The 24,792-nt window shown below is 34.4% G+C and overlaps 1 long non-coding RNA gene across 2 annotated transcripts; it reads right to left on the bottom strand.

Moving 5' to 3' along the window:
• Positions 1–425: 425 nt before the first annotated feature.
• LOC108328545 (uncharacterized) lies at positions 426–4,617 on the bottom strand. Of its 2 annotated transcripts, XR_001832120.2 has the most exons (4): positions 3,973–4,617; positions 2,717–2,828; positions 896–1,036; positions 426–603 (listed from the first exon to the last, which is right to left on the bottom strand). It is a non-coding gene; the product is annotated as an uncharacterized LOC108328545 (long non-coding RNA). The 2 variants fall into 2 exon arrangements; XR_008246761.1 differs by lacking the exon at positions 426–603 and having other exon boundaries at positions 620–1,036.
• Between the last annotated feature and the right edge of the window lie 20,175 nt (positions 4,618–24,792).

The following is a 24,792-nucleotide window of genomic DNA, read 5'->3' as shown; positions in this document are numbered from 1 at the left end:
GGGTTTTAACCTCTCCAATTGATAACTATTATTTTGTAAAGAATTGAAACTTCCTTTATTTACAACTATTTTATTATAAAAATTTAAATCCTTCATTTTTTTTTCTAGATTTCTTGTAAGAGTTAACACCCTATTCAATTTAGCAATTATACTGTAGAGATTTTAACCCCCTCATTTCTTTTATTATTTTATAGATTTATTACTTTATTTTTTCTTTCATTATGTCTAATATCCCAAAGACAATAATTTGTTAATAATTAGAAACTCATGTACATGACAATGCAAGTCACCATTTGAGGTGCTTATAATTTTTGTTTGTAAACTTCGTTCAAATAGTTTAATTGTGATGAAAGACATGATAAACTTTTATTAAAGTAGTCAAATATATATCATTAAAACATTCCATTTTTAAAATCACCATAATAACATAAAAATAATTTAAACCGAAATGTAATTATAATTTAATCCATAATTACTCAAAATTCATAATAAACTAAATATAATTTCTTCATAAAAAAACATCATAAACACACTAAATGTTGTCACCACATATGATGCTCTTGTACCTAAAGGAGACTCAAACCCATTTGCATCACCAACTTACTGAAATGATAAAAAAAAAATATTAAGGTGAAATAATCAATAACATAAGTGTGATTTGCAAGAATTTGAAAAATGTGAACTTGTTTTAACACACATGTCAACCTCACAAATGAATTTAAATATTTCAACTATAAGAAGCACGTGATTTTTCTTCTAATTGTAGATGAAATCATTTAACCTACTGATCTGGAATAAACCTTTCGGTAAGTAGCTTCATGCAAGCACACAATTTTAGTCTTGAAAAGTGTCTTTAAGTAGAGATGTTGAGTAGATAGGCTCGTCTAGAACATACCTTCGTATAAGTCTTCAAAGAGGTAAGTGGATCAGGTACTGTCCATTTCTTATGATGCCCCAGAGCGATCTCCAAATGGTATAACTTTGGTCCAAGTGATGGGTCAACTGCAGATATCTCATTACAGTTTATGAAAGTGCCCTACAAAAAGGGAAAAAAAAAAAACAGTCAATTAAGTAGAAAATTTTCAGCAATGTTTTAACTGTGTAAACTATAAATAATAACCAAAAAGTCTTCTTCAAAACCTTAAAAAAAGACTAGTATAGAGTCTAGAATGATAGATCAAGAACACAGAGGCAAATGTTTTTAGAACATGAATTTGGGCTTAACTCAATCCCAAAACGGAAAAAAATTAACCTCAGAGTAAGGAATGTTTCCCACTTATATAGATCATATTGGAGAATGACACTATCTCTGGTTAATGAGACTTGGGTTTTTTCTCGTACACCCTTCCCACCCCAGACTCTTGGGTTTTGTACAAGGATAAAACAGTAATTGGTCCAATAACAAATCTATTTTACACTCTAATGCCATCGTAGCATATGGCTTTGGATTTAACCCCAAAACCTAGCTCACATTATATATATTATCTGGGCAGATAGAGTTAAGCTACATTCTCAGTTTGTGCAAAGGATTTCAATATCCTTAACTCACTTTCACTTCTAAAGTCATGGTCCTTCCTTTGGGATTTTGTAACAGGAAGTAAAGTAAAAAATGCCTCTTACCAGGAAGTAGCTTAATTTAATGGTAAAAATGAGGGAAAATTCATTTAATATCCACATGGGAGCAAGTTTTCAACCAAGTGATCATAATCCTAAAAAGAATACAATGAGAAAATGTAGAAAAAGTCATAGACTGTATAGCATAAGGAATGATATAGCTATCCTTGTAATATCTAGTTTCTATTTGCAACTCTGAAGCAGCACCCCAAATATCTAGCTCCTCTTAATAAAGCAAACCCATCTAATTAGTATATAGGCGCTTAACAATTATTTGATGCAATGCAATTAATTTTAAAAAATTACTTTTTACAATTCATGAATAGCTTATGTAAAGAAATTGTAAGCCTAAGAAAGCTTTTGTAAAACAACTATTTTAACAAAAAATATAGTAAAATTACATCTTGTTGAATACAAAAATATGGAATTTAAGTTGTTGGCTTAAAGCATTGTTTACAAAATAGCATTCAATTATTAGTTGACCCGCTTTGTATAATCAGCTCAATTAAGTTGATGCATGATCCCCATTTATTTGTTGAAACATGTATCAACCTCTTATGTAATTGGAGTATAGAAGACATTAGTGCACTGATGAATGTTACACGAATAAACATAAAGTATATAAAAGTTGGATGAATGTGTTTGTTACAAGGAAAAGGTAAAGACAGAAGAGAAAGAGGGGAAGTTGCTATACATAGATTACCATGTATCCCAAGCAAATGCATATCCTTACCATATCTCAATTCTGTATTAAATGCAAACACAGAAGAAAACAATCTAATCAAATATCCTTCTAAATATAGGCATACTAACTGCAGGTAGTTCTGTTTTCACACTTTACCATCATTTAGTCCAAAACTAACATGGTCGAACCAAAGAAATTGGTTCGCAAAGGGGAAGCATGCAACATAGGACAATGGTTTGTTCGAAAAAAAGGCATAATAATTCTTCTATGCATAAAACTTCATCACAAAATGAAAAACCTAATCAAGAGGCATAATAATTCTTCTATGCATAAAACTTCATCACAAAATGAAAAACCTTATCAAGATTGCAAACAAATTGCGGAGAGACAAAAACTGAAACAATGTCATACATTTACCTTTATGTAATCATTGAAAGAGCTCAGTTCACTTAGTAATGCTTGTTCTGTTCCGTCATTGGGATCCTTGCTCTTCAGAAATCTAATAAATGTAGAAAATATCTTTGAACCCCTACAGAAAAAAACACATCCATGCATTAGGCAATTAGAGTACATTTAATTTTAATGTAGTCATGTAAACATAACAAAATAATAGGTTGACACGGAGTAAAAGGAAAACAAAAATGTGAAGTAAACAAATAATGGAGTATGAAAGAAAAACTGTGTTTGTGTGTGTATGAGTTCATAATGCATTTCTCTAAAATTTAAAAGCAATATACAATTAAGAACAACTAGATCTACCAAAAAAATGCATACACTATGGTCTTTTCGGATGGGGTCACCAATGGTGGGATAGGATACTTCTCTTCCAATGTTTGAGTAACAACATCTAAATCCGGGACCCACTTCCAATCATTTGCTCTTCCATCTTAGATGTGTGAATTTAAATAGAGTGAGTAAAAATATTTTTTGAGTAACTAAACCTGTTTCACATTCTCATATACCATGTAATACCAATATCTGTGTGGATCTACTTTATGTACTTGTATTGTATTTTAAAGCATTAAACCTTTGAAATCAAATCTATTTTGTGCAGAATAGATTTTGCAATGAAAACTTGAGATTAAACTGTTTAAGAAAGTCCAAGCCTGATTCACGAAAGGCCTTCTGCACTTCCAACAAACCATTTCTAGTCTCTGGGGTACCTCCACAATGAAGATAATTAAAATGTTCAAGTCAGAAGTAATCTTTCATGCACTTATATAAGCATCATAGTAAATAAAATGCTTAGTCTCCACAAAACCTTTGAAATCACAATCACAAGTGTTGAGGCTAGCTCTAGCCCAAGCTGCGCAATCTGATGATCAACTACAGCAGGATCCGTGTTGTCAACATATCTTATCTATGGTATATAAGCCGAAGAAGGAAAATTCACGAGTTCACGAATGCTTAATGAAAAAACCAAATTCACGAATGACAAGCAAATTCCCTAGCATTACTCATTCTTGCAATTCAACATTAATAATTTATCAAGTGAAAAATTATATCAAAAATCTTAGACGACCCAGGCATCATAGTTTCCAACCAATTTTTATGTGATAGTACACAGTTAAGCTATTCAATTTATGAGAACGAATCAATATAAGGTAAAGATTAGTCGAGACCTTAATGTTTTAGGTTCATGTAATAATTTCTCTAACAATAAAAACAGATACCTTGAGTGGAGGATTATCAGGAGCCAGAGCCTCTACAACAAATTGTGGTCCAAAAGCAAAAGCTCCAATTCCGACAGAGTATTTGAGTAAATCGACCCACCGGTGATGAAGGAAGTTTAATGACGTCGTTAGCGAACTTGGAAGCAACATCAAAAGTGTTCTCAATTTGCGTCTTCGGGAATGAGTTGGGGGCGCGCTTAGGGTCCCTCAACCAAGTTGCAGTTAGAACCCTAGGTGAGGCGCAACAAGGAGGTGCTCGCGGTGGCTACTGCGGAGGAGGAACGCTCATCGATTGACGTGTGGCGGTTCACGAGGGTTTGGTAGTGGAGGAGCACCTATAGGTGGTCGTTGATGTCTACAACGGTGGGATCGCCAGAAATGGCAGCTTGGGTTTAGGTGTTGCGTTGAGCGCGAGAGAGAAAGGGATAGAGGCGCAAGCGATTCCGAGGAGGCGTACGATGGCCGTGATGGAGGGTTAACCACAACGTTGCCATTTGAAAGCAATGAGGGGCAAATGAGGAAGCCTGACACATTTGTTGTGCTGATTAGAAGAGACATGGTGTTGTGTTCTGATTGTGGAGAAGAAGAATAACTTGAAATGGGAGACAAGAAACATGAACATTTTGAGAGCGAAAAATAAGAAGGTTTAATCATTCGTCATCTTTTTCTCATAATATCAAATAGTTTTTTTTTTTTATTTTTGTCTATGTGAGTCTTGATTTTTATAAATTTGGTATAATTAGAGTCTGCCCTTAAATTGAAGCAACACCATCAAACTAATATACCATATTTTTACTCTAGTGTTATTTTAATGACTTGACATAAATAATATGATAATTAGGTAACTGTGATATGTAAATTAATATTTTTTAATTAAAGAAATTGAGGAAAATTTAATTAAACATAATCTTTTTTTCAAATTAAGAATTAAAAAAAATTGGGAAAAATTAAGTGTTTCTTCAAATTAGGATTCCTTGGCCAAAAGAAAGTGAGTAATTGTTTGAATTGGGAATGAATCAGAAGAAAAAGTGGAAATTAGGGTTTATAGTACTTTGAAATTGAGCGCGAGGTGAAATTAAGGCTTTGGTCATATTGATGAAGTGTGAGACCTTGTGTCATTGGAAGTGCGAGGCTGAAGCACGTGGTCATTGGAGCTGAATCTGAAGCAACTCTAGTAATTATGGTTTTTTATGATTGGGAAATGCTTCGCTTTGCGTTGTTGATTGTGATTAGGGATGAAAACGGGTCAGGTTAGGCATAGATAGCATTTATCCACAACTCGACTCGCATGTAAAAAAATGTACTCGCTACCCGCCCCGCTATCTGTCGGATACCTGCACAAAAAAACTTGTGGATTTTTTTCAACTCGCGGATACTCGTTGGATACCTATTTTCCAACTATTTGTTCATTATTACCCAACCCAAATTCTGGCCTAAGACTCTATTCTCCTTTTTTTTCTTCATAACTCACAAACCCTAAGTTCTTCACTTCAAAGAGAACATATGTCTCCTCCTCCACTAGTGGTAGTCGACTGCCCTCCATCCACCTAGCAGCGTCGCGTACTCCTCCGGCTGGTTGAGCGACGTCGATCGCAGCAGCTCGCTCTTTCGTTCTCCCGTTCGCACGTGCGAGAGAAGTTTCGCTGCTCCATGGGACATCCTTCCACCAGCACGATTCAAGCGGGTCGCCCTTTGCTAACCACTCACGTTGGACATTCGATACAGCAAGCCCCCACCTCTCGTCGTGCATGATAACCTCAGGAGCGAACTTTGTACCTTTTTCCTTGTTGGTGGCGCTTCCCTTGTCCTTGTCCATTCGCAACTTCATCATGGAAGAACATGTCATTAAATTACTATTCTTTCGGGGCAAATCTAAATATAAAAATCTGTATAACTTTTTTCTACATGTTTTATTTCACACTAAAAAACTAGAAGTTTAAAAATCTAGGGTTCTTGCATAGTTTTTTTTTCTAACACATGTCTAACTTGTTACCCAAAGAAAACGAAACAATTTGGATTGCCATTTTCCTTTAGTTTTTTCTATTGCTATATTCTTCTGAAACTGATTCAACAGTACAATGATAATAACACTCCCAACTACTTCTTTCACCTTCCTCACCATTCTTCATCTTATTCAATATTAGACTTCTGCTTCATTCACACTCTGCCAAATCTGAATCTGCACAATGTGAACAACATTTCTATGTTTTAGAAGAACATAATATATAGAAACACACATGTATATATATATATATATATATATATATATATATATATATATATATATATATATATATGTCGTGTTCATATGTTCAATGTTAAAGAATATGTAATTGGTTATATATACCTACAGCAGCAACATCAGATCGCTTTGCATTCTTGCTAATGTATTTCAGAGGTAAATCTCCAGTGATCAAAAAGTTAAATACTTCTTGCTGAGACCTTAATGTCTGCTGTGAAGGTAAGTGATGATAGAACTGCAGAAACAGTTGTATATGTTAGTTTTCAACTTGATTTCTTGATGAAATATATGATTTGCATTCAGAAGAGGTGATTAAAACAAACACTTGCATTAATTTCTACTAAAAAATTACCATGCATGCATATGTTTTATGGTTTCAGTATTAGTTTACATTTGAATCATTAACTTCATCAACCACGTAAATCTTTGATGATATCATACCCAATCTTTGATTAAAATGCCATTATTATTGTCTCTGTTGCGTTCCCTTTTTTCCAGCAACCAGTTTTGGAATCTTTCTGCAACTGAAAATTCAGGAACATGATTCCCCCAGCTTCTTCCTTCCCTGAATCGGTTCAGTAGTACCTTTTCAAATTTCCAAGAAATATTCTTCAGTAAAAGATTTTTCATATCAGAAAACATAGATTGCACTGCATGGAACAAAACAAACGTGAAGAAAAAGTAAGAAACAATTAATTGAAATTTGACTATGTAAAATGTGCTACCAACTTACTATATCCAAATCAATGTTTTCCACCACACAAAATGTCGGAGTTTCAAAAGAAAATGGCACTTCAAAGAGAAGCTTTGTAGTAGTGTTTCTTCTTTTTCTGCGGTGAGCCTGCATGTGACAATCACTTCACAAAACTCATACTGATATGGTTTTAAGGAACAAAACGGGAAACTCTACTAAAATTTATCCTCATGATTGATGTGTAGAAATATGAAAATCTAATTTTTTTTTTTAATTTTAAAAATAAGAACTTTACCTTTCTCTGAGTCTGGGGGACCATGGGACTCGCAGGTACAACTAATGGATGCTCACCATGTTGGAGATCTTTGAGTGCTCTCATGTTGGCATTCTGAGTTATAACATTTCAATTGTAATTAGGAAGAAATTCAAGGACTATACAAATTGAGTATGAAAATAAAAATTCTTATTTATTTTGGAAAAATTCAACTAATGTAAATAGGGTATCAGAAGATATTTACCCTTAGTTGATCGTGAAAGGCTCTTTTAAGTCTGTTCAGGAAAATAGGATCCTTAACAACGCTTATGGGTTGTGCCCTAACCACTACTGCTCCATCAGGGTGTTGGTCAATGGAAGTCATATTTGTTGTTCAAGGAATTTTTTTTCTAGCACAATCAACAGGGAATAACTATGACAATATGATAAAAAACAAATATGAATATTCAAGGAACTGATAAAGAAAAAGAAGTTTCAAGATAAAACATGCAATACTTATGATGTGTCTAATATATATTCAATTAGTACTTCCAATTTTAGGGAAAAAATTAATTTTGGGTTTTGAAAAAAAATAAATTGTATTTAGGCTGGACATAAATCACTATTTTATTTAGTATTTCTAATAGTAAATTTGTTTTCATTTAGATATAATATAATGTTAATTTAAAACATAATAAAGGGGTGGATATTTTTTAAAATTTCTAAAATAAGAAAGCAATTCCCTTAAAACAATAGAATTTAGTGACTATATATCAATACTTAATTAAAATTCCCTAATAAAATACGTATTATTCACACTTGAAAGAACATTAAAATCTTCTTACAAAGTTTATCATCAAAGCTTTATTTTCTAAATCACAACATCATAATTCTCCAGTTGACAATCTAAGGAAAATCTCAAAACCTTAAAAGTTTTTCACTTGTTGCCAAAATTTAAGAGGGGTTCCCTAGACATGTTAAAGAATCAAAAGGTTATTATTTTCTCAATTTTTAACAAACATGACCAAAGGTAAGTCAATAAAACTTCTTACAATGGAAAACAGCTTCAACTTTTAACATCCATTTCCATAATTTTCTTACAAAATTCATAATCTATCGGTGGAAAATTTGCTGCAAATCACAGAATAAACGATTGATGCAAGTCCATTTGCATTCAGAAGAATACATAAAAAAATAGAAGACCACAGACAAGGTACCTAATTTTCTGTCTATATCAACACCATACGAATTAGGGCATTGACTGAATGGGATTCAGCAAGCCTTCATGCTTCTATTTTCTGGCATTTCCTCATCATGGTCATGTTTTTTATGTTATAAGCTATAGGATTAACAACATTTTAGCCAAACTCAGTCAACAAAATATCCCATTCAAGAAGCATATGCATTTCATGCCTTGTTAACAAGCCAATACCTACGGAAACTTATGGATGTGTCCTGCACAATTACCCACCTCACATTTCCTCAAGATAAATGCAAAATAAATCATAATTAAGATTACTTAAATCAAGAGAGAAGCCATAATCAATATTGGTTAATCAAATAGCAACTTTAAACACAGACCTTGTGCAGAAGCCAAAATTCAGCAAGCATCCCCAATGGCTTCCTTGCCATAAAAGTACATTGTTTTCTCTATTGGATCCAGCACTGGAATTCAATTATAGATAGCTAGAACGATGCAAATAAACATAAAATATACACAAATGTAGCCAAGTTTACACAAGACATATGTGCAAATCACGCAACGGCTTACACAAGACATATGCCAAGTTAAGCATAAAACACTTTTACATATGCAAATTACTCAATTGTAACATACTAAATGCTTAGGGTTTGGAGTTCCTTTCATCTTACATATCTTAGAGAAAATCCTTAGGGAGTGTTTGAGGTTCCTTTTCTCTTCCTTTGCGTTTAGCCTTTGGACTCTCAATTAGTGTGGTTTCTTCCTTGATAATCAGAGCAACACCTATTAAATGGAAGAGGGAGATTAGTATAATTAACACCAAATTGGCTTTGCATGCGAGTTTTCAATAAACAAAAACTCTATACATAGAGCAATGTGGTTAATTTATAAAAGTGATAAGGATATGATGATTAGGGTGTTGTATGTAGATTTTTATGCTTTGATGAGAAGAAAAAAGGTGAACATATCTACCTCCTGTTATTGAGAACAAGAATTTTGTTAGGGAGATAATGAAAGAGAGAAGTGAAGAATGTAGCTTACGGAGCAGAAACGAGATGGTGAACTTAATCGATCTCAATAACACAAGTCAAAACTGGTTGATGGTTGAAGGAGAAATCGATATGATAATGGCATGGAAGTGAGAGATTGTGGACTTTGAGACAAAAACCTAAGATATAGGTGACTTGTTTATTAATTGTAGGCGTTAAGGAGAGTCTGAAAATTTATGAATTAATTTTTTTTCACATTTACTTAATATATTGTCTTAATTACTATGGAATTAATATGTAGTTGACCTTATAGAGGTTGTATTTATTGAAGTTAAATATCTAGTATTTTGTAAATATTTTTCAATGTAATGTTTATTTTTTATGTTTGTTTTAAGTATTTCATAAATTTAGATATTTTTTTATTAATTTTTATTAATTAAAATTATTATATATCGACTGCTTAAAACAATTTTCATATTTCTCTTTTCGCCTTCAACTTATCGATCCATTCATTATCTTTTCTCCAATTTTCTCTAATTTGTTGATATCCATTTCTCTCTCCTTTAAGAATGAGTTGATGAATCGAAAGAAATTGGAGAAGAAAGACACAAGTTGATAATGAGTAGAAGATCGAAAAAAAAATGATATATGTAATATGTAAATGGTAAAATAAAATGATAGATACTCAAAAATAAAAAGTATTTCAAATATTCAATAAACTGAAAACTTTTAATACCAATTCAATTAAAAATATTTAAATTTATATTATCAGTGAAAACATGTGTTTGTGACTAAATGTAATTTTATCTTATGATGATAAAAAATAAATTTTATAATAATTATTATAAAATGAAAAAATATTAAAATTAAAAAAAAATTATAAAATTATTTTCGCAATTTTACTATGGATAATTAGCTAAATTTTAAGAAAATAGTTAAAAACTTTTAAAAACAAAAATGATAAGATTTGTGTTCACTAAAATGGTAATTATAAAAATAATCATCTTTATTAATGGTATATATTAATTAGGATATTTATTAACTTTAGTATTTTAAATATTTTCTTAAAAAGAACTTGAATGTTTTAAAATCTATTATTGAATGAAATTTATTAATCTGAACATATATTAAATATGTCTTTTAATCATACACATTTATAAATTTAATTAAAGTCTTTATTGAGTGGAATGACTTGATAAATTTAATATGTTAAGCATATATTTACTTCAAAATATAATTTAAAATCCTATATATATATAGTTAATATACTGTTTAGAAATATTTCTTTTTATCTAAAAAATGTAATAAATATAACAAAATATTCTCGTATACACAACAGAAAAGTTTACAAGTATAACTGATGGTGGACTATATCCAAAGCCAGTATTACAAGAGTATCCATGTACGACTTCAGGATTTATCTGTTTCTTAAGCTTTGATTTATTTTGTAGTTTGATGATTTTAGATTTTCTTTTGTTGCTTACTATTGCTTATTATTAATGTATATACTGGTACGAAATAGATGTCAATACTTTACACTAGTGAAAAAATATTCTTTGTAGTGATTTTTTATACCAGTTGGAATTCACCAAGTATAGAAAATGGTGCAGTATCAGTTTCACAAATATGAAAAAAAAAATTATCGGTTGGACCTAAAATCAGTATAGAAAGACTTTTCTATATTGGTTGCACTTAGAATCGATATAGAAAATCACTTTTCTATGCCAGTTAAATCTAGAATCGGTATAGGAAAGTTGCACGTGTTAGCAAAAGAAAGAAGATTGACATCTTGCTTCAATAAAAGATTTTGATGATGATGATTCATGGAAAAGGGTTGAAGAATTAAAGAAGTGTTTGGTTTCAAGAAATACTTTGAAGACTCAATAATTTTGTTATGACAGACTTTTAATCTGCATATTGTAATTAATTTAGTAGTTCCACTAGTGCAAAATTAGTCCTCGAAACTTTGGTTTTAGTCCTCATTTGTTGCTAAATGAGGACCAAATTTTCAAACAATGTTTAGTTTTCGAGGACTAAAACGAACGTTTCGAAAAGAATGAGGACCAAATTGTACCTTACTTTGAAAGAGGGACGAAAACCAGAAATGGCCAATAGTTTAGGGACTAAAAACATATTTAACCCATTCTTCAACTACCCTGTCAACCCTTAAACGTCCGTTGTGGGGGGCCGGACGTCCGGGCCCCTCCACAACGGACGTTTAAGGGGATGACAAGGAAGTTGAAGAGGTGATTGTTCCAGCCTCTTAGATGTCCGTGGGAGGGGCCTGGACGTCTATAATATTATAGACGTCCAGCCCCCTCCGCAACGGACGTTTAAGGGGCTGACAGGGAAGTTGAAGAGTTCATTTTGTTCAGCCTCTTAAACGTCCGTTGTAGGGGGGACGAACGTCTATAATATTATAGACGTCCGGGCCCCTTCCACGGACGTCTAAAACCCCCCGCGAATATCAATTTTAAAATCCAAAAGACGTCATATTAGTGATGGCCCCGACGTCTATAGTATTATAAACGTCGGGACCCCAAAGTACCGAACGTCTAATGATATTAATACTTAAACGCGAACCCGCGAGGAGTTACGCTCACTGTTCATCGTCTTCCCCGCGAATTCTCTCTGCGACATTGCATTTCTAGGTGCGTTTTCTCTCTTTTGGACCGTTTAAATTTACTTTTAATCCGATTAAATTACTCTATGATGAAATATCTTTGATTTGAACCGATTAAAAATCGTTTTCGGTGTGTTTTGGTTCAGTTTCTTGCGTGTTCTTGGGCGGCTTTTTTGACTGTTTTTGGCCTACGTTTTAGGCCGTGCCCTCCTCGATTTCCCTCCGTTTCATTTGGAATCTACTTTTCAGGTTAGCTTATTCGTTGATAAGGTTTTTTGTATGCATGTTATTGGGTTTTGTGTATGCATGTTTTTTACTTTAAGGTATGCATGTGTTATTGGCTTTTGAATATGCATGTATTAGTTGTGTTATTATAATTGTCATGTTAGAATATAAGTATCAAATCATTGAGTGACACTTAGTTCCCGTTTGAAATTTAATACACACGATTAATCTTTTAATCTTTTGTGTTAAATTTTGAATTGTACAATTGGACAGTTTGAGAAAATTAATTTTCATAATTTGCAATAACATGTCAATTGGAGTTTATGGATAAGATTGATAAAATTTCGGTTCAGTATTTGTGTTGTTCTCCGGATGCATATTTGATTGTGGTCATCGTTGACTACTCTCATTTCGTGTATTTCGGAGACCAATGCAAAATGCTGCCGAAATCTTATCAATTTTATGATGTAGACTTCTTTGCACGTGTCTTAGCAAATTATGAAAAATAATTTTTTTGAATGGGTAGGGCCTAACCTTGTGAGAGTTAAAAAACTTATACTGATGTTTTTACGAACATAGTATGGATCGAAGCTGGATGAATGAACGTCGCATCAGTGAAGAATATGATAAGGGTGTTTCGGAGTTCTTGCAATACGTTGAACAAAATGCTAAGTCTGTGAACGGGACATATTTTTGTCCTTGTGTTCGTTGTCTTAATCAAATACGACAAGACTTAGACAATGTGCGTGACCATCTATTCATGTACGACATAATGAGGACTTATACCGTTTGGACTTGGCATGGAGAAGTACTGGACCAGTCTACCACGTCACGAGGACCAGATTATGTGGAAGAATGGATGAGTGACCATTTAGAGGACATGATACGTGATGTCGGTGAAGATAATTTTGGAAGAGCTAATTTGTATGATTCTCTTATTAATGATTCAGAGCAACCGTTGTTCCCAGGATGCTCGAACTTTACACGTCTGTCTGCAACTTTAAAGTTGTTTAGTTTAAAAGCAAGGAATGGATGGACCGATAAAAGTTTCATTGAGTTGTTGGAGTTGTTGAAGGAGATGCTTCCAGAAAATACATGCTTGTCATAATGATTGTCATAATTACGAGGCAAAATTATGACAATGGGTCTTGAATATCAAAAGATACATGCTTGTCATAATGATTGTGTTTTGTACACAAAGGAGTTTGCTTCGCTAAAGTATTGTCCAACATGTGGTTTATCCCGTTTTAAAAAGGAATTTGACAGAATCACTGCTAATGAAGGTAATGATGGTGCACCTACTAAGGTGATGTGGTATTTGCCTATAATACCTAGGTTCAAACGTATGTTCTCTGTTAAAGAAGATGCAAAGAACCTTAAATGACACTTTGACGAAAGAAAGTGCGATAATCTTCTTCGACACCCTGCTGATTCACCACAATGGAAAAATATTGATGAAAAATTTCCAGAATTTGGTGCAGATCCAAGAAACTTAAGGCTTGCACTTGCAACTGATGGTATGAATCCTTATGGAAACTTAAGTAGCAAACACAGTTCGTGGCCAGTTATGTTGATGATTTACAATCTTTCTCCTTTGTTGTGCATGAAGAGAAAATATGTGATGTTGTCCATGATGATATCGGGTCTTAGATAACCTGGAAATGACATTGATGTTTACTTAAAACCTTTAATTGATGATTTGAAATTGTTGTGGGAAGAAGGGGTCGACGTGTTTGATTCACATGTTGAGGAACAGTTCCGTTTGCGTGCAATGTTGTTTTGCACTATAAATGATTTCCCAGCGTATGGAAACTTGAGCGGTTATAGTGTTAAAGGTCATTTTGCATGTCCCATATGTGAAGAAAACACTAGTTACCTTCAATTGAAGCATGGTCAGAAGACGGTATATACAAGACATCGAAAATTCCTTCCTCGTAATCATCCTTATCGTAGATTGAAAAAAGCATTTAATGGAAGTGCTGAGGATGAGGTTGTGTGCAGACCCCGGAATGGTGAAGAGGTGTACAACGAAGTCAAAAACATTGACATTGTGTTTGGAAAACATCATAAAAGTACCTCTGCAAAAAACATTTGGAAGAAACGATCAATATTTTTTAAGCTTCCATATTTGTGTGAACTTGATGTTAGACATTGTATTGATGTAATGCACGTTGAAAAAGATGTTTGTGACAGTGTGATCGAAACTTTATTAAACGTCAAAGGGAAGAGCAAAGACGGAATAAAAGCATGACAAGATTTGGCTGACATGGGATTCCGATCTGAGTTACATCCACAGATAATAGGAAGACGCACCTATCTGCCCCCAGTCTGTCACACACTTTCTAAAAAAGAAAAAAAGGTTTTTGTAATTGTTTAAGAAGTGTGTGAAGGTTCCACAAGGTTATTCTTCAAATATTAGTAACCTTGTGTCTATGCAAGACTTAAAGTTAGTTGGTTTAAAGTCTCACGATTGTCATGTATTGATGCAACAATTGTTACCTGTTGTTATTCGAGGCATATTACCTCCTTTTGTTAGGGGTATTCTGACACGTCTGAGTTTGTTCTTTAATGCCATTTGCAAGAAAGTTGTTGACCCTCGAGGTTTAGATGAATTGGAAAATGAAGGAATAAGACTACTATGTCAATTGGAGATGTATTTTCCACCTTCCTTTTTTGACATCATGGTACATTTGATTGTTCATCTAGTCAGAGAAATTCGAATATGTGGGTCGGTCTTCTTAAGGTGAATGTACCCAGTTGAAAGATACATGAAGATCTTAAAGGGATATGTCAAGAATCAGTATAGACCAGAAGCTTCAATCATAGAGCGATACGTTGCAGAAGAAGCCATTGAATTTTGTTCAAGTTATATGCCATCTTGTGAACCCGTGGGTCTTCCCAAGAGCATACATGAAGGAAAATGTGAAGGTAAGGGTGTTCGAGGTGTGAGAATTCAAAGTGTTAGCAGAAAAGAAGTTGACCAAGCTCATTTGTACGTCTTAAACAACACTGTTGATGTGATTCCTTACATTTCTGACCACGTTAATGAAATAAAGGCAGCAAACCCAAGAATGAGTGAAAAATGGCATCTTAATGAACATGTGAAAACCTTCTTACAATGGTTTAAGAAAAAGATTTATGCGACTCCACATGTTTCTGAAAGTTTATTGAGGTTATCTCGTGGGCCGAACACAAATGTCATTACATATGGTGGGTACTATATAAACAATATTTCTTTTCAGACAAAGGTAGAAGATGACAAAAGTAGAGTTCAAAATAGTGGCGTCACACTACAAGCTGAGGCTGTGCACTTTGCTAGTTCTAAAGACAAAAATCCAATCACAACATCCATGAGTTATTTTGGAATAATACAAGAAATATGGGAAGTTGATTACGTCACTTTTAGAGTCCCAGTTTTCAAGTGTAAATGGGTTGATATAAATTCTGGTGTCATGACAGATGACTTTGGTTTCACATTGGTAGACTTGAACAAGATGAATTACACTGATGAACCATTTATCATGGCTAGTCAAGCAAGACAAATATTCTACGTAAATGATCCAGCGAATAAAAAATGGTCAGTGGTTTTAGAAGGAAAAAACATGCATGGACATGATGATGACGATTCTCTTGATATACTTGAGACAACATCTGTTGCATCTAGACCCATTGAAGACCCAGTTGATGACGTTGCCGATGTCATCCAGGCAATTCGTAGTGATCACAATGAAGGGATTTGGGAAAAAACAATATCTTAATAGGTTGTGATATTTTTTTTTATTCACTTTATATGTATGTTCATCATAATTGAATTATTACTAACCTTGTATAATTTTTCAGGTATGTCGGCCTCAGACTCAAAATCGGGACAGACCAGACGTGGTCGAGGCGTTACATGATTGGCAGATGTGACATCCGGACGCGTGGATGGGCAGAGGAGACATGTTGACATCGACCCCAGATCAGGTAATCCATCAGGGCCAAATGCTGATAGGTTTAGGAGTTATCTGGGTAAGTTAGCAAAAAGCCATGTCTCTATTCTTCATGCATGTTGGGATGACGTCCCAGAGGTCGACAAGAACCTCTTATGGCAAGATATTTAGGTATGTTTATACTTCATGCAATTTGTGATATACTTATATCTTTCATGTTTTCTTATCAATAACATGTTTTTTGTTTTAAACAGCAACATTATGATATTCCAAACACAATACAAATTAGAAAGAAAGTGTTATCGCATATAGCGATAAGATGGAGGGATTTCAAGACAAGGCTGACACGACTATATGTCTTTGGAGACAGGCAACATGAAAATCCATGTCAGCAATATACCTTCACAGAGGAGGACTGGATACAGTTTCGTGCATCTAGAGAGTTTGAGGAATGGAAGGTATGTTTCTTAACATCTGAAAAGTCTTTCATTGAATTTTTATGATTTTACACTTATTTATATACATGGTTTCACAGGGTAAAAGGTTAGCCGCCCAAGAAAGACAAAGGCTAAACGATGCACCACCACTTGTTATCATGAGGTGGTTATGCAAAACTGGAAAAGAAACTTAGAAAGTCTAGAGCGGATGCCTTGGAACTTGAGTCGCCGGACCTAGCACCTGCACCTGCTAGGTACGAGCTGTGGAAGGCTGCTCGGACTAAATCTGATGGGAACATGACATCTTCCTCAGCTGCCTTGATCTCACAGAGAATTGTAAGTTCAAATTCTAAGCAGTTGTTTGATTGTGTATCTATCACAGCATGTCTTCTAAGTAACTTGGTTTTTTTATGTGTAGGATGAGTTGGTTGAGCAGCAGACTCAGGGCACATTTGCTGGCCAAGGTAGGGACGACATTCTAACAACGACCATTGGAAGGCCCGAGCACCCAAGACGTGTACGTGGAGTTCCTGGGGCGATTGGTCTTCGTGACTACTTTGGCCCTACACAGAAAACCCCAACATCAATGAGTCAGGAGACACTGAGGCAGATGGATCTTCAGTGGGAGGAAAGACTCAACCAAAGCATGAGATCAATGGAGCAATGATTCATGGAATAGCTACAAGAACAAAAAGAAATACAAAGAGCGCTTGAAGAGAAGCTGCATTCCATGACGCAAGGCAACATAGGGACCGCTGAAACTCCCACACCACCTCGTGTCAGCACTAGAGGATCATGCTCTGCTGTAGATCCTACTCAGTATAGCGGTCAATATGAGTTGTTGGTTGATGGGGATCCCCCACGCATTGTGGCTATCGGACGAGTGCTTGAGGGAGGGCAGACTATTCATGGTGTTCCCATATTACCCCAGCACGTGCGTGTGACGATTGACGAGGTTCGGGATCCCCAGGCTCAGGTGCTTGTACCCACTCCAGAAATTAACTTTGTGGGGGAGGCCATAGGATCATTTATAGCCTGGCCTAGAGCATTGATCATGTCACACATCGCTACTCCACAGGTATAATGTCTTTTTTATTAGTATTTCTATGTTTATTCTTCAAATATTTGTTGATAACTCTTTGACGTAAATTCTTATCTTCAGTTCACACGTCCTCAGAAGCAGTCAATTCATGATACAGTCATACATGAAGATGATGACATGGCTGAAGCGGAGGATGATCCTCTATCAAAGCTAATGACAAGATTACCCAGGTTGAAGAAAACACCATTAGAACTATACTGGGATTTGAGAGTATTTGGTCTTCCCCCACATGTGCCAGTATATATCACATTGTCTGATGCATTGGAGGTGATTGGGGGAGACAGGATGTTCAATATTTCCATCATTCAACTGTGGTGCATGTAAGATAGTAAATTTGGTCTTTCATATTACTTTTATTTAGATTCTTATAGTTTCTAACAACTTAACTTTGTTGTTTTAGGTACATGGACACAATCGTTGTAGACCAAGGTCGGTCTTCCATGTACGGATTTGTTGAACCTCAGACCATTCAACCGTCTAGTAACACACTTGAAAATAGACAACATTATTTGCAAACATGGATGGATGAGTCAAAAAGAGACGTATACCTTGTGCCATACATTGATGGGTAGGTGTTGTTATATGTGGCCAGTTCATTATTATAGTTTCCTTAATTAGTTAAATAACTATTTGTCCTTTGTGATAGGTTGCACTGGCAGCTGATGGTCATCATTCCCAAAGCATGTAAAATTATATGGTTTTGTTCGTTGCATAGGAAGATGAAAACTGACGTGAGAACAATGCTTCAAGGGTAAGTGTTTCTCCAAAAATGACTTTGAATTTGATGTTCACCTTCAACTTTTATGATAAATATAGTCATATTAATTATACTTTGTGTTTTCAATCTGTACAGAGTTATTGGTAAATCTCGTGGTCAACTGGTTCAAATTTTGTATCCAAAGGTTGTAAGTCATTTATAGTTCTAATTCATTTTCTATGTTATTGAATGATCTAAATTCTTAACTATTTAGTTTGTCATTTTAGTGTAACCAGCAGCTAGATTCATGGGAATGTGGCTTCTATGTGATGTGTTGGATTAAGACCATCATTCGAGCTGTCATTACAGATGACTGGAATGAGGTAATGTTGAATACATTACAACTCAAATTCATCTTCAAACATATATGAAACCATAATGAATCTTTCTTGAATTTTGCAGCGCTTCAAGAGTACATCTCCTATACCAGAGGACACAATTAGGTAGATAAGGCAGGAGTGGACCGCTTATCTTCTACAAAGATGGAGTTAGGAATAGTTTTATTTGTTGTTGAACATTGCTTAGTTTTAGTTTAAGTTTAATCTTCATAGTTTTGGTAGTGGATTATTTTTTACATTAAGTAGAACTTTCTTTATATGAAATGCATATATATATTATACTATTTTGTTCTGGGACAATTTTCTGCTCTTCAGGTGTGGTTTTATTGCAAAAATAAATTAATTTAAAAAAAAAACGACTAGTAGACGTCTGTTAGTGCACTGTCAGACGTCTATAGACGTCTGGCAGTGCACACATCGACGTCCAACCCCTACCCGAGCACAAAACCATTCAGACATATGGCACGTCGGGGGGATACACCTCGGACGTTTGTGTAGACGTCGGGGGAGGGGACATCAGACGTCTATGTGGACTTTAGAGGGGTGCACATTGAACGTCTATGTGGACGTCCGAGAGTACACATCGGACGTCTACGTAGACGTCGGGGCTGACACATCGGACGTCCACATAGACGTCCGATGTGGACCCCCCGACATCTGAGTTACGTCACCTGCAAAGACGTTGGGGGTAGGTCGGACGTCAAAAAGCCCAAAGAACAGACGTCTAAAGCCCTTTCTGCACTAGTGTTCAAGAGTCAATAGGTAGAACCCAAATAGTCGAGCACTTAGAATAAGTTTTATTTTTCATAAAAGTTTCAGTGATAATCGATTATCACTAATAATAATCAATTATCCAATTAAAATCAAGAATTTAAAAAATGACTCTATGATAATCGATTATCACTTAAGATAATCAACTATCATAGTAAGAAATTATTATTTGAAAATGTTTCTAGAATAATCGATTATCAGTGGTAGTTGTGAACCTGACTCTTAGTTTTATAACCTAATTTTCAAATGTAAGAGTCTATAAATAACTAACTTAAACATAATTTAAAAATAACTTTTCAGCAAAGTTGTGTGCTTAAGGGAAACTCTCTATTTTGTGAAAATGGAGCTTGTGTTACTTGGAGCTTGTGTTACTTGGTGCTTGTAGGATGAAGTGCTCTTTCTAAGTGTGTGTAAGTGGTAGAGTATACCTACAGAGTAGAGTAAAGTTGTTCATCCTTTTGTGCGTCAAAAGAAGGTGTCTTTCATCTCTTATTTGTTAAGAGAGGTGGTTTGAATCTCAATCTTAATTTCTCTTGTAAATTGTTACTTATTTTAGTGGAAAAGTTAATCCCTCTTTTGGAAAGATTAACAACTAGATGTAAGGTATTTTGATCCAACTAGTCTAAAATTTATCTATGTAGTTTTTTTTCTTTCCTTCTCACCCATGTTTATTTGCTTTTATTCAAAAAATATTTTAAGTTTCATTAAAGAAATTCTTAAAAGCAAAAATCTATTTAAAAGAAAGAGATTTATAACTTGAACTAATTCACCCCTCTTTCTTTTATCTTACGCTTTAATCATTTCGCTATACGTTTTCAGCAGCACGATGGTAGAAATGTAATATTGGACTAACCTTTCCATATCGGTTATGCTCGAACCGATATAGAAAGTTAGTTTTCTATACCTGTTGGCCATTATAATGGTGTAGAATATTTATTATTCATCTCTTTATTCCTTTCACTTTTCACTTTTGTGAAGCCACTAGCTTTTTCTCTCTTTTGTTCTCTTTGCGCTTCCATTGCTCTCGTTCAGGCGTCCCCTCTACACTTTCATTTGTGGTTGTTCTGCCTACAACACTCTCTTTCTCCATTCGTTCTTCATTCTCCTTCTTGGTCTATGTCGCCTTGGTTGTTGTTTTCTTTGCCCTCATGTTGGTCGTCATATTGCCTTGGTTGCTTTCGTTTTGGCTGTCAAATGTGGTATCTTCCTCTTTACTTTTGTTTTAGGTGTTGTTTTGGCTATGGTAATTGTATCTTTGTCTTTGTCGTCGCGATGAGCATTGCTGTGGTTTTGGATTTGGTTTTGGCTATGGTTTTTCTTCTTGTGTTTTGGACGTTGCGTTTTGACTGTGGTTTTGACTGAAACGGTGTCCCTGTGGCTAGTGTTTTTTTGTTGGTGGTTGGAGCAACATTGCCCATTTTCACGGTGGTTGGTGGTTTTCATCGTTGCTTTTCTTGCCGCATTTGCTCCTTCTGAAGAAGCTTTCTTTGTTGTGTTGTGCTCATGTTGTGGTGGGTCATGTTGAAGCTTTCTTGCATGGTACGGTGAGTTATGGTCCTTATTAAGTTGTCGTTGTATGGTGGGTTGATGCTCGTGGTGTTTATTTGATTATCTTGTCGTGGTTTCAAGAATTTTTGCACCTGAGTTTACTATTGTTGAGGATGTATATCCATAGATTGTATTCTAGAATTGTTATCTGTTTTGAAACTAAATTTTATCAAGTTTGGATGTGAATCAGGATCTTCAGCTTGTTTACTAAACTAATCCAAGTTGCACCTCATCTATAAATGAAGGGCAACCATATTGTAAAAACAGTTTTATAAAGTGGAGTGAAACTCTGCTAAAATATTGGAGAGACCAAATTTCTTCGTTGTGAGTTTTATTTTGGAAGTGAACTAAAGTGTCAACTCTTTGCTTCCACTTCTTCTGGAAATCCAAGTGGTGTGGTTCATGCACTTCATGGATCGGTGCACCTGTTTCCATAACCATTCCATCTTTCATGTTGATCAACAATAAAATAAGTGTTTCTGTCTCGCGTTTCTAATCGCTTGTAATTGCTTAATTCATGTTTGTGTATGTTCTTTCCTGCTTTTGATTGTTAATGGATTTTGTTTAATGCACTTCAAAGACTGGTTTCATCGACCCGCTTAATGAATCTATATTCTAACCTAACAAATATAGGATAAGTATGTTAAATCCGTACTAAAAGTCAATACATGAACATCGGTTCATATCATTGATGGCCTTAAAGCTCAAGTTGAGCAAAATGTAAAACTTGAATGAAACCCTTTCATGTAAAATTTGAATGTAAAACATATAAAGTTTACCTTTTGATAGCCTATTTGTTTTTATCATTTGCAGTAAGAAAATGATCATTTTTCTATTGCAATATTTGGCTTTCTTGTTTCTGTCACTTTGACTTTTGATTAAGGTACATAGTATACTTGCTTTATAATGTATATTGTGTATAGTATGTAAGAGAATTGTAATCATTTTTAATGAAAATAAGTTATTTATTATTGTCATAATTTTTAAAAATATTTTAAATAATTTGTGACGGTTATAAACTTTTAATAAGTGTTAAATAATAATAAATATAATATATTTTATGAAATTTTTTAATTGTTAGAATATAATAAAAAGTTATAAAATGAGTAAATTTTGTAACGAGTAAATTTTGTAGATTTTGTAGTTGTTGATCACTGTTATAATTGTTTTTCTTCTTTTACTAACAAAAATACCAACAGTTAAAATATTTTTATTAACTTTTGTTAATATATGTAAGTTTGACAGTTAAAATTTGTAATTTTAGGGTCATAAATATTAAGGATTTTTAGTGTCGGTACATTTTTAAAATAAATGATCATTAATGTCAGAACCCTTAAATTATGTAGAGTAGTGGAAGCCAGTGGAGGGGTGAGAATTTAGAAATTTAGAAAGTGGAAGACAGGTGTGAGCAGCAGAGTGGATCAATCGGTTTTGACGGTAGTATTTAAAGGAAAATTTTAAATCTGGTGTCACTTTCTGCATGCAATCTCTTCCCTAACTTTCTGAACTCTCATTTTCTCCTCCTTCTCTTAAAAAATATCATACTTTCCTTCACTGATTTCACGTTTTCCTTCATCTGATCATTCATCAGAGGGAGTTTGAGGTTTGCCGGTGGCAAAGGTTCTCCTTTCAATCGGTCAAGTGGTGCTTTTAGCTGGTAGGTCTTTCTACTTCTAAGAAAGTTTAGTCTTGGGCACATGCAAACCAAGTTTCTGTTTGCATGTGTTTATCTTCTTTTTCTTCCTCATCTCTGATCATGTTTCTGATCTTGTGGGTGGTCAGTTTTCTTCAAAATAGTGAATCTTAGCTTTTGAGAGTTTGGTGTTGGGCAAAGAAATTTTGTGCTGTGAGCGTTTCTTCTGTTACAAGGTAAAGGAAGCTATTCAATTTGATTGTTGTTGTGATGATTCTGTGTATGTGTGATATTGAATGATTTTATGATTTGTATATGTTGTATGAAGTATTACATTCATGGGTTTTGGGTGGTTTTGTATAAGTCTGTAGGGATTCTACAGAATTATGCAGAAAAGATATGTGTTTGGGGTCTCGACCGTTCGGTCATGGTCAGTTAATAAGTTATCAATAGAGTTAGCATTTTAGCCTTACCAGTGCATGACCACTCGATTTTCAGGGAGTGATTGATATATCAAGTGTTGATGGTTATGTCTTTATGATCAGTCTTATTGGATTAGGTATTTTGGTTAGTGATAGTTCATATATTATTAGTAGATCTCGTACTTGTAATAGGCTTAAAATTTTTGTTTATAATTGGATACAAGTTTCTGTATGATTCATCCATAATGTCTTAACGTTCGGATTAAGTTGTAAGTATTCGTCTTAGGAAATACCGTTTGGTTTTACATCAATAATTCAGTTAATTATAAAGGTTCAGTCTTAGTTCTAGTGTTTGGTTTTGTAAGTTAGTGAGTTCCCGTTCGGTAGTATTCAGGGATTTTTGTAGTTATCGTTCGGTCAAGTGTTTGGAATAGCTAAATACCGTTCAGTCTTACACCAAGGGTCCAGTAATTATAAGTGTTTGGTATAAGCTCTAGGTGTTCGGTTTTGTCATAGTTAGTGAGTTTTCGTTCGGTCATATTCAAGGGTTGGTTGTTATCGTTCGGTCTTACTTTATGAATGATTATTTGGTCTTTAAATGTTAGTTTTCACTAGTTGATTCTGATTTATTTAAATGGTTGTATTGATCAATTGAGTATGAAAATTATGTTGATATTCAAATAAGGTATGTGTTTCAAGTAATGTGGAAGAGAATTCCAAGGAGGAATGTCTCAGTGAAAAGTGTATTGAAGTGGTAAAGTATGAATATGGATAGTGAAATCCACGGAGTTCATCCTGATATTCTAATGATTACCAATTCTCAAGTAGAGATGGGTAATGCATTGTGTGAGAATGGCAGGAGGTCCTAGCTCATAGGTTCTTGGGTGAGTTATAACGGACTAACCTCGGGTGGCAGCTGATGGTTTTCCAGTTACTACACCACCCGAGTCCATGAACGGCCTCAAGCTACATATTCATACAATCCGGATGGTCAAGTCAGGTGTTCGGTTTATGCATGTATTATAGGGTTAAACTTGTATATGTCTAATTGCATTGATTTTGGTATGCTATAGTATTCGGCTTTGTATTGTTTGTAATTGAATGAATCGTATGTATGCATGCCTAATTAAATTGTAGTAGCTTACCCTTATTCCCTGTTTTGTCCATGTTACCGTTCGGTTTTCTATTGCGATGATCATCCTTTTTGGATGTGAGAAGAAGGGGAAGAGTTTACTTTGGAAAAGGAGCTGGAAGGCGAGACTCCTGCTGAATAGGTCATGACCGTTCGGTCATATTAGTGTAAATAGTTTTGGTGATACCGTTCGGTCATTATTTTTTTTTGTAAATATAATCGTTTGGTTATATGAATCTATTTGGTAGTAGTATAGGAAGCTTATGTAAAGTTTGAAATTTTATGGTTATTTTGTAATAATTGTAAGTTTAACTTTATTAATACAGCAACTGTTCTATTATATTGTTAAATGATGACACCTGTATATAGTTTTATGCTATATTTTTGGGATGTTACAATTAATACAAAATGGGTTTACTAGTGTAGTCAAGAGAAACGATAGCGGTTATATTCGCCCATAGGCAGTGTTTCTGAACCCAGGTATATACAGGCGAGGCAAAAGGTCTACCCATTTTTGCCTT

The sequence above is a fragment of the Vigna angularis genome, chromosome 2 (assembly GCF_016808095.1).
Source record: "Vigna angularis cultivar LongXiaoDou No.4 chromosome 2, ASM1680809v1, whole genome shotgun sequence".
Lineage (NCBI taxonomy): Eukaryota > Viridiplantae > Streptophyta > Magnoliopsida > Fabales > Fabaceae > Vigna > Vigna angularis.
Note: the sequence above shows the minus strand (reverse complement) of the source record. Positions and strands in the feature narration are given on the sequence as shown.